Below are 11,939 nucleotides of genomic sequence, written 5' to 3' on the forward strand. Positions count from 1 at the left end.
TGTCACTTCCAATGCAACAGGAGGAAGGTCAATACATGTCCGGGGTTTGGCTTGAATTCCGTTTCTGCTGCTCACTAGATAACTATCCCAACCACTGTCATTCCCACAGGAGGGAGCCAGTATAGTGTCAAGTGTTTAGCTTGAGTAACATTCCTGCTGCTCACACTACAATTGTTCCAATATCTGTCACTTCCACCTAGATAGGGGGAAAGTCCGTGAAAGTCCAAGTTGGACTCAAGTTCTATTTCTCTTGCTTAAGCCCCTTGCTTGCCAAAGTGTCCTCAGTTCATCAACTGTGTATTCAAAACTGAAAAATAATAAGCTCATTAATTATTTCCCAAAAAGGTAAAGACAACGCTGTGAATATATATTATTAATGCCTTAATACCTGTGCATGCAGCTATCATACACCTTATCAAATTATGTATAAAAAAACATCTATTTTAAATCAACTAACCAACATTCTACCTGATTTTGTTCGGGAGGGTGCGAGGAGTGCTTTTATCATAGCCACTTATATCATATACATGTATTTCAATTTTTTATTAAAGGCTTATTATATATTATTATAAAACTGAAATCAAATCATATTTATCTCAATCACACATGCTCTGTCTGTTTTTTTTCAATGGACATCAAGGATAAAGGATGTAGAAGTAAAGGCAAATGTAAAATTGCGATGTTTTTAGAATGAAAAAAATGAACATAAATGCTGAAAAACTAGAAAGACAGTTGGCAAGAAAAAATGTCGCTGAATAAAAATCAGTGAATTGAGTTGTCAAACATTTACATAGCGCGCTTGCCTTTGCATAATCACCCTTCTCATAAACTATCCAAAGTCAGGCAGCACATCTGATTCCCTGAGTTTTATTCAAATTATATTTTTCAGATTAGGAAAATAAATAAAATGCTGAAAGTTAAGAAAGACTGTTGGCAAGAAAAAAAATGTTGCTGATGAAAAATCAGTGAAACTGGGTTGTTGAACATTTAATTGATGCAAACAAGTGCAAAATTATTTCTACTTTAAAATCTTATATCAATGGATTTTGATCATTGTTGTGTTACGTTGGATCTAGTTTGGATTTGACAGAAATTGGTTCCAGAAAAATATGCTGTGGTTTATGTTTCTTTTTTAAACAAAATGCTTCCAGTGTTGGTCTGTTGAATGCAACTAATTTATGTTCATACATTTCTGTCAAGGGAAATAATGTTTGTTACTTTGGCATGATGCTTTCATCACTACGACGCGTGGAAGAAGACAATAGTAGAAATGCTATACATAAACACCAATTCAAATTTAAATGCACATCAGATTGTTTACTTGTTTTTGTGAAGAAGACCTATGCCCATGAAATAAGAAATTCTTATGTCGATTAATTTAACTATAATGTGATATTGACAAAAAATATATTTACATTTATAAACTTCTGAACAATAATTATAAACATACATAATGCAGATAATCCTTAGCATTAACAAATCACTAAAATTGATATAATAAATTCATAAATCTCTATATCTTTAATTTCCACATGATCACTTGGGATTGATCGGACTGAGTTTGGCAGAAAAAGATATCCCCAGTAACCTATTTACAGTTACATATAAGAAAACAGTTGACATAATCCCTGAACTAATCCAAACAATGGAACATTAAAGGATTAACCTTCAAGGAACTATTCAATTGCCGTAAAATACATGTCAAATTTGTTTAATTGCACACTGTTTTGCAATGCAAGAGATGCTAGTGCATGTAAACGGAATAGTGTAAACAGTTTGCATGGGTGACCTGGTCACAACAAAGGGAGATGACTCTATTGCGATTGGCAATAAAAGTGCTGTGTTTACATATTAACTGGTTCCCCGTTGAATATAACTGTTGACTCCGTTGACTATAATATACAACAGGTACAGGCTTATGTATCTGCGAATTTAATTGGATAACGCGAAGGCCAATCGGTAGCGCCGTTCGTGACGTGGCGTTAGAATGTTATGGTTCGCTTGCGATATTCCCCAGATTATTTTTTAAAACTCTCTATCATTCCGTTGATAACTAGATCAAATACAAAGATTCACATGCTCACAAATTAAGAATTTCCACTTTTAAGTAACGCGAGAATATTATGTATCAGGAAGTACTCAAGTTTCATATGTATTATGAATCTTATTTGACTAGAACGAGCTTTTATTCTTGCCTGTCAGCTGTCAAAAAGTTCGGGAAAATAAACCGGAAATGGTACACGGATTACACAGATTACTTCCCCCGACATGTTTCTAAAAATAACCGGTCCAATTTTAGCTTGTACCGATCCCTATATAGAGAGAAGCGATAGATAAGGGGAGGTAATGTTAACATAGTGCAGTTTTCTGCTTCACTATGAAATTTTGTGGTAATTTCTTAAAGGGACCAATTGAATAACATATATGGAATATGAATTCATTTGGATTATTTTAGTTGAAGTACAATTTTGAAATGTTGTTGTTTCCTCATTTGTTGTGTGTTCGTTTTTGTTTTTATTGTTCTATTCAAAGTATAACAAAATGCAACAGTTAAATTGATGTGATGTCATAAGGACATTTTCGTTCTTAATGTAAACAATTGTAACCATAATCAGCCCACTGGATTTAGAGCACTTGACGATACATTTTGAGTTAGCAGCGTTTTTTCTCCACTTTTTTGGAAGATCGCCCATGGCTTTGGAATTGGGAATTCAGGGTTTTTTCCCACTTTTTGGGAAGATAGCCCATGGCTTTGGAATTGGGAATTTTATCAGTATTTTTATGAAATTGGGAAAATAAATTCATTAGCCTTTTTTTCCGTACGAAAAGTCCACTGATTAGGGAAATACTAAATTTGATTTAACTCTTTAATATCATTCAAATTAAAAGAAAAAAATCATATAATACATTGTTAGATGTAATTGAATTAAAATTGAGATAAAATACACATAAGACTTCTTTCTAAAAAAAAAAAAAAAAAAAAAAAAAAAAAAAAAAAATTTTTTTTTTTGGAAATTGGGAATTTTTTGCCACATTTTGGGAAAAAAGTATACTTTTTGGGATTGGGAACATAGCCGAATTTCGGCTATAAAATCGGGCCAAAAAACCCTGGTTAGGGTTAATAATGAACAACAGGTGTAAAATCAGAATAGCAGATATAAGTATCACGCATGAACTTTGTGTAAATATAGTTGTCCTATTGTGTAATAAAACAACATTTTGTTTTATTTCAGATTTCAAACTAAGGGTGGACATTATTCGTGTATCCTCAGGTATCCTTCTATGACTCAGATTATCAATATATTAAAGGGATCTTTTCATGTTTTGGTAAATTGACAAATTTGAAAAAAAGTTGTTTAAAAACGTGAAAGTTATCAAGCGTTGCAATGCAAAACGATTGAATAATTTGGAGAGTTCTGTTGTTGTCCTTTAATTTTGTGAAACTACGAAGATTGCTTATATGAAGTATAAAATACGTCTCTTATTTGGCAGGATGGCCGAGCGGTCTAATTGGTTTTTACTCCATGACTCCAGGGTTCACTGGTTCGAGTCCTGCGGCGGGCTATTTTTCCTTTTTTTAATTTTATTCTTGATTTTTTACTGGAGCTTTTTAGATCCAATGTTTACATTTATCAATATAAGGCATTTAATGACAAACCTCAAAACATGCCAAAATCTGTGAAAAGGTCCCTTTAATTAAACAAGTAACAGAAATTCTCCATTAATGTAAATAATGCACACAACACGATTTACCTTCAAATATTTGTTAAATTCCCGTTAAATCCATGTCGAATTTGTTTATTTACAGCATGTTTAAACATGCTTCGCGGAATTTTCAAAACTCGCCCTGAGCGTTCATACTGCATAAACGCCCTTAAAATAAGAATCAATCCTTAAATGTCTTTAAGATATTCCGTGTAAATACTGACTTTAAAAGAAAATTTGAAAATGTACAATTCTAAATACTTTAATTGAAAATGATCCATCATCCAAGCTTTAGTGAAGGATGATGGGCATTATTTGAGTAAAGCCGGAGGCTGAGCATGTATACTTAGCATATCGGGATGACGATATCGAGTGATCCGCATTTTAAATAACGCGCTTAAAAACACCACGTGACTCACCTACATACCCGGATATTCAACCAGATTTTACCATTCTTTAAAACTGTTTTGTTGCTTCAAAATCGTACACAAGCACAAAGGGAAGGGAAAAGAGTTGATCAAACTTCAATCAACCGAAAAGCCATATATTAAATTATATTCTCAGAATACATAATATAATTTCATAAAGAAGGGTGGGAGTATACATGCTCAGCCTCCGGCTTTACTCAAATAATGCCCATCATCCTTCACTAAAGCTTGGATGATGGATCATTATTTTCCGTAAAGCCTCCGGCTTTCACATGTATACTTAGCATCTTTAAATCTAGCAACAAAACCGAACACAAACAATAACAACGGTGAGTATCTTTAACTAAAGACTTCCATCATAACTATCATTATCAATCATTTATGGATGTAACACTACAGACATTTTCACAGGAGATTCAACCCTGTTAAAACAAATCAACACAACATTTTTGGATATGCTATCTTCATCAACACATTTCATTACTAGTTTAAAATAATAATTATTAACTACCTAACACAGCGTCATTAATTGACACTGATTTCTGTACTCCAGTTATAAAAATTCTTGTCAAATTTCCAGTCTGGAGTTTTGAAAAATGCCCACTAAGGATCATCCTTTATTATATGCTGCAGAAGTAGCTGCAGATGTAAACACACAAGCCTTAAAAATACCAATGTCTATACCAGAAGTAGTAAGACTTTCCTTAGCCATCTAGCCGCAGTACAAGTGGTAACTGTATTATAGGTTACATAAAACACTAACAAATAATATACATTTCTAAAGGCTTCAGGACATTTTACATAAAACAACACGGTATGCATAACATACAATTTCTCATAATGAAATTTTCTAAAACTAACAGATAATTATTATGCTTATTAGTGATTATGAGATGATTAGGAAACACAAAACACACATTATTAGTACTTGTCTTCATATAGCCTAAGTGTGTTAAGTAACACTAAAGTCTAAGCCCTGGGACGCAGGATAATTCTATTAAAGCAGACACCTAAAGTGTCATCATTTTCATAGTCAGTTTATTTAATGGATACAAAGACCATAAAACTTGAGAACAGTACTCACACTCCATGTGAATATATATATCTAGGAAGAACTGGACAAATATTAAATATTCCTACATAAATTTAGTTATAAAAAATATATTGGAACACCAAATGTAACCATAAAATTGCAATTTCTACAATAGCATTGCATAATGAGTATTTAACACTAAATAGGATTTCTAATCCTCATGGAGGTCATACACCACTACACCTTCAGTCATTTGAAAGGGACTGTAAAGCCATTAAACCACACCATAAATACCACTTTTTCCAGGTCAAACGATATTGATTCCTTGTCCATGGTATATAGGCTGACAGGGCAATTTCTGCAGTTCTTTGTGAAACTCCCCAACTCGACAATGATTGCCGGATATAGTCACCACGACCATCTTCAATGAATGACTGAGAGGATGCACCATGCTGCTGTGCGGATGAAACAATAGGTCCAGATGTCTCAGTAACCTGACTGGCAAAGAAATTATATTAGACAATACCAATGGATACCATGATTATATTAGACAATACCATTGGATACCATGATTATATTAGACAATACCAATTGATACCGTGATCAACTTTTCCAAACAGGACAAACTAAAAATGCCTGTTCTACTTCATTAGAAATAATCATATTGCATATTTTGCCAATCAGATTAAAAGGTTGAAAATATAAGGCTACATACCACTACAAGACATATAAAATACATCAACACCATAAGACCCTAGTTCTGGGAACCATTAAACAAATGTATCTATGTATTAAGCCTAGACGCAAAAAGGTCTGTATCTGTCTAAAACAGGTGTCTTCAACTTCTAGAAAAATGTCAGATTTAATATCCACTATGTGGAGTTTGAAAAACTTTTTAGAATAAAAATCTGCTTAAATATTAGTATTTCCTGGAATATGAATTGCTGAAATAAAAAATATTTGTGTATATTAAAACACCAAATCCAAATGCCTTATACCAAGCAATCCATAGGACCTTAATTCATTGCTCCCATATCTGTAATATAAGACACAGAAGTAACATTAACACTTTGTATCTTAATATGAATATCACAGTTTTAACTCCTCCTTATTTCCATTACTCAAATATGTACCTTTATCAAAGTCATTAATATCCCCATGACCTCTAAACTTATCGCGCTCTAAGCTTCTATAATACAAAGGCGCCTCTAGAATAGCAAAAAATGCATTAACTACATGGTATCTGCCTGTGAAGGAAGCAATTTCTCGTACTCTCACATGCCTTGTATGCAATACAGTTTCATTATCAGTCACAATCCTCTGTGCTATGCCCTCTGTTAAAACACCATAAACCAGACGGTATCAATGACAAAACCAAAATGACTACTAATCACTATTATCTGCGAAGGCTGTAATACAGATATTTAATTATTTATAATTAATCCTAAAAATTTCACTATGTCTAGAATCCAGTTTGAATTTTGTACACAGGTCTCTTTAATTTGATGCATATTAATTGAAACATCTAGATATAATATAAACACATGATTTCCATAAATCTAAACCAAGCATGTATTGGCTGTAAATTTTATGTTAACAATTTTGGAGCTGGCGCTAAACTAGGCGTCAGGCAAACAAACTTATAGAGTTCCATTCAATCCGAAAATAAATTCTTTGATCATGTTCATTCCAAGGTACTTAAAGTATATGTATCCTGCAGATCTATACTCTAAAATAATCATTCTTCTGAATGAGATCCAAAAACATTTATAACATTTCTTATTTACAGTGCTCATAAACAATTAATTCATTAGATATTTCAAATTAATTACTGGTCTATAATTCTCATTTGCTTTAGGCACTATAAAAATATTAGAAATAAACTGATTGTCTTCATCACTTGACTGTACAATCGCTTCTTTTTTAAGTAAAAGATTTACTTCCTCATTAACAAATAATATTGGATCAAAACTAAATGGAATTTCATTTGAAATAATGTTTAGCCAGGAATAGTAAGAAAAATCCAAGAGTCTAGTAAAAATTTCTCCCATTTTTGCACGTGATACTAAATTTTCCCTCAGTGCATACCAACAGTCTATTGACTGGTCAGCCATAGTAACAGTAGCATTGGGAATACTCTACTTATCTAAAGGCACCGCATGATCGAGTTGCCCCTATGTATGAACCCCTTTGAGGGTATGGTGAACCTAATGGCATTAGGAGGTTCAAAACTACCAATGAAAGTTGCAGGATGAAAAAACTTCTACCCAGAGAGCGTCTTAAGGGTCTTACATAGAACGCTCGCATTCTCATATCATTCACAAAGCAACACAATTGTCACAGTTTAGAATTTCTTTGCTAATATTATCACCAAACTGCATTGATGAAACTGGTGTGTTAACATTACACAGATTTGAATACTTTTTGTTTACATTTGGTCTTATCATATACCTGCGCCTAAGAGATAGATTATATAGTACATTATGGTCATATAAGAGACTGAATTAATAACCTCAGGACTATTAGCAATCTGTGTCTTTACCATATTGGCCAACTTAATAATAGGCACAATCCCTGTTGCCACGGCGCTAAATTCTAAATCTCCACCATGTCCTGATTTTGTGACCTTGCCCTTTTTCCTAGGACTTTCCAAATTTCATTGTTAATCAAAGGTGCACCCAGATACAAACAATTCTCTGGTAATTTATATTTTAAAAAACAATTGAATCAGTGTCACACTGAACAGAACAAACGGTGTTAATCAAATTAGCCAAATATTGGGGAATGGCAACTTCCTTTTCAAGTGCCCTTAAAATTAGGCAAATCCCCAAAAACCTCTGAGGAGGGATCATTGTCAATACCATCAAACACGTCTGCTGAGAACTCAGCCCAGTATTCTTTTTATTATAATTATATTATTTTACTATAAGTGAACATTATTGTCACTATCATAATGGTCCATTTTCAAATGGATGTTTGGTCAATTGTATAAATTATGCCCATAATAGTGGGTAATGTCATCATTTTCCGTGACTACGTCATCGGAATTTACTCCAAAAGCAAATTTCAAATTGTAAATTTCTTGCTTGGACAATTTAGAAAGAGAAAACACATTGGAATTCATTATTGGATTGATGCACGTGCTCATAGAAGCTGACGACATATTTCTGTCAGTCTTTTAACTTACTTTTTGAATAAATTACACATAAAAATAAGCAACCTTTTAGCAAACAACTGCCTTGCCTTTCGTTTTATTAATAACTACAAACTTTAATGTCCTTCTGAAAACAAATGACAATAAAAAATCATCACATCCGAAATCCGAAATTTCGGACAGTGTTTTCCGATGCACGTGCTCATAGAAGCTGACGACATATTTCTGTCAGTCTTTTAACTTACTTTTTGAATAAATTACACATGCATTATAAGAAACCTTTGAGCAAACAACTGCCTTGCCTTTCGTTTTCTTAATTACTACATACTTTAATGTCCTTCTGGGAACAAATGGCAATAAAAAATTATCACATCCGAAATTTCAGACAGTGTTTTCCGCGAGCAAAGCTCGTCAGATATTTTTGCTCTAATTATTGCCAAACAAATTAAATACTAGGACTACGTCCTTAGTAAGGCAGTATTAAACAATAAACTGAGGAGCTGCGCCATGAGCGCATGATACGCCCGTCGTTCGCCAATGAAGTAGTAAGGTAATAAATAACCCTTTGAATCATTTTTTTACTTCAGTTTATTTGTATTTGAATTAGGGATGGCAAAATTATTCGAATTATCGAATATTCGATTGAATGGTCAGCATTCGAATAATAAAAATGATATTCGCATATTCGCATTTTTTTCCATACGTAATTTCACCAATATTAAATGACCTGCAAACCGCTTACTAAAAAGCAACCAAAATCACTTGGGAGTAACATGTTTGACGTGACGTTCTTCGTGTCAAACTGATAACGCGGCCCGTATCAGTGTTGATTGCGCAATGCAGTAAACACGCTCTAAGAAACGCCCCGACTGTTGTTTGCCAATGGTGTGCCAATTAACGGTTTCAATTGACTGGCGAATAATAATTAAGTTTTGTGATCACAGTATGTACAGCCATTAAAATGTGTGAATTACTCAAATCGCGCAATGCAATATACTTACTATAAGAAAGGGTCCGAACTGTTGTTTGTCAATTAGGTATCAATTAAGGGCTTCAATTTTATTTGCGAATAATAATTTAGTTTTTGTGATCACAGTTTGAACAGACATTTAAATATGTGAATTACTCAAAAGTAACAGATGATATAAATTAAACAATCATCGAGGAATCATAATTCAAATCTGAAAATGCCACCAGCCCCTTCTGCAGTATGGTATACTTAACACGGTCTGTGAATAAGAAGACCGCAACGTGTAATGTGTGTAAACTTAGTTTTACATATGCGCGGTCTGCTACAAATCTGTGGAATCATTAAAAAATAAAATTCTATGACACGATGTTTTTCATTCTATTTGTGCCCGATCACAGTATCGGTCATAGTATTAATCGACAGCGATACAATTATTCGATAGCAGCGTTAGTAAACAGCCTCGTATTTAGCAAACGGATATAACTTACAAACCAATGGAAATTAACACATAACAAGGTAAAATCAATCCAGCCGTTTATTGCGAATATTCGAATATTCGATTGAATGAATTTGCGAACATTCGAATACCGATATTGGTATTCGATGCCATCCCTAATTTGAATACATGGTTTATTTTATAAGTACATGAGCATGGAGCGCCGTCTCCTTGACATTCATACCATATCTTTTTTTGAGTATATGTATGCATTTCTTTAGAGGATATGGAGTTGAAGTAAACCTGTTATAGATATTTTGACCAATAATAAAAGAGAAATGTAGATGGGTAAGTGGTAGTGTACAATCGGAATAGAAAAAAGCTCACCTTGTTCAATTTTTCAGGGATACTAAAAAAAAAAAAAAAAAAAATCCATCGAAGGATATTTGAGCTACAGTAGGACATTCAATGAAATCACGAAATTTTGACGAACAAAGTCCCATAACTCTGGAACGACAATTCAGAATTCCGTCAAAAACGAAAGGGGATCAGGGTTTATCAATATTAAGATTGTGTTAAAATTTGAAGAAAATCTGTCAAAGGATATTTGACGTAGCGTACGACATTAACAGACGGACGGACGGACGGCTACGGTAGGACATTCAATGAAATCACGAAATTTTGACGAACAAAGTCCCATAACTCTGGAACGACAATTCAGAATTCCGTCAAAAACGAAAGGGGATCAGGGTTTATCAATATTAAGATTGTGTTGAAATTTGAAAAAAATCCATCGAAGGATATTTGAGCTACAGTAGGACATTCAATGAAATCACGAAATTTTGACGAACAAAGTCCCATAACTCTGGAACGACAATTCAGAATTCCGTCAAAAACGAAAGGGGATCAGGGTTTATCAATATTAAGATTGTGTTAAAATTTGAAGAAAATCTGTCAAAGGATATTTGACGTAGCGTACGACATTAATAGACGGACGGACGGACGGCTACGGTAGGACATTCAATGAAATCACGAAATTTTGACGAACAAAGTCCCATAACTCTGGAACGACAATTCAGAATTCCGTCAAAAACGAAAGGGGATCAGGGTTTATCAATATTAAGATTGTGTTGAAATTTGAAAAAAATCCATCGAAGGATATTTGAGCTACAGTAGGACATTCAATGAAATCACGAAATTTTGACGAACAAAGTCCCATAACTCTGGAACGACAATTCAGAATTCCGTCAAAAACGAAAGGGGATCAGGGTTTATCAATATTAAGATTGTGTTAAAATTTGAAGAAAATCTGTCAAAGGATATTTGACGTAGCGTACGACATTAACAGACGGACGGACGGACGGACAGACGGACGGACGGACAGACGGACGGACGGACAGACAGACGCGGGGTATACCATAATACGTCCCGTCATAGACGGGCGTATAAAAACAATAGATACAATCAATTTCAACAGGTATTTACCTACCTGTCCAGAGAACGAACCACTCGACAGAACGCCAAATCGAAGAATGGTAAAATCTGGTTGAATATCCGGGTATGTAGGTGAGTCACGTGGTGTTTTTAAGCGCGTTATTTAAAATGCGGATCACTCGATATCGTCATCCCGATATGCTAAGTATACATGTGAAAGCCGGAGGCTTTACGGAAAATAATGCTGTGCTTGGTTGTAAGAAGAGATTCTGGAATCCTAGTTTGACAATCGAGTAGAGCAGTCACGCTTTCTTGACGGCCGCCGCGCTGTAAAATTGTACTTCATGAACATTAAAAGCGTTGTGTTAGAAATTATTTAACAGAAATAAATCTCAATGAAAACAGAAATGAACTTTGTTTGTTACTGTGTGTTCTCCACGAACGATACATAATTACGTGACACCAGAAAACCACCATTTTCAGCAGTATTTCTAGTCTATTTGTTGCAGTCGTCGAAATTCGCACTAGTCCGACAGCAAAAAACTAGTATTTTTTTCTTTCGGGCTTGTAGGAAATCCAATATTACAAGCCCGACGTGCTTGTACAATTCATTTAACAGAAAACGAGTTCCACTTTCATTTTCAATATTTGTAAACAATGTTTTGAGTCGCTTAAATCAACAGCCGCTTATGTTTTAACACATTGCGAACACGTGCTGGGCAATCAGCCAATAATTGGATTACTGCGCATAAAGCGCATGGTTTTGAGGTTCCCGGATT

This window comes from Dreissena polymorpha, chromosome 4, assembly GCF_020536995.1.
Source record: "Dreissena polymorpha isolate Duluth1 chromosome 4, UMN_Dpol_1.0, whole genome shotgun sequence".
Taxonomy (NCBI): Eukaryota; Metazoa; Mollusca; class Bivalvia; order Myida; family Dreissenidae; genus Dreissena; species Dreissena polymorpha.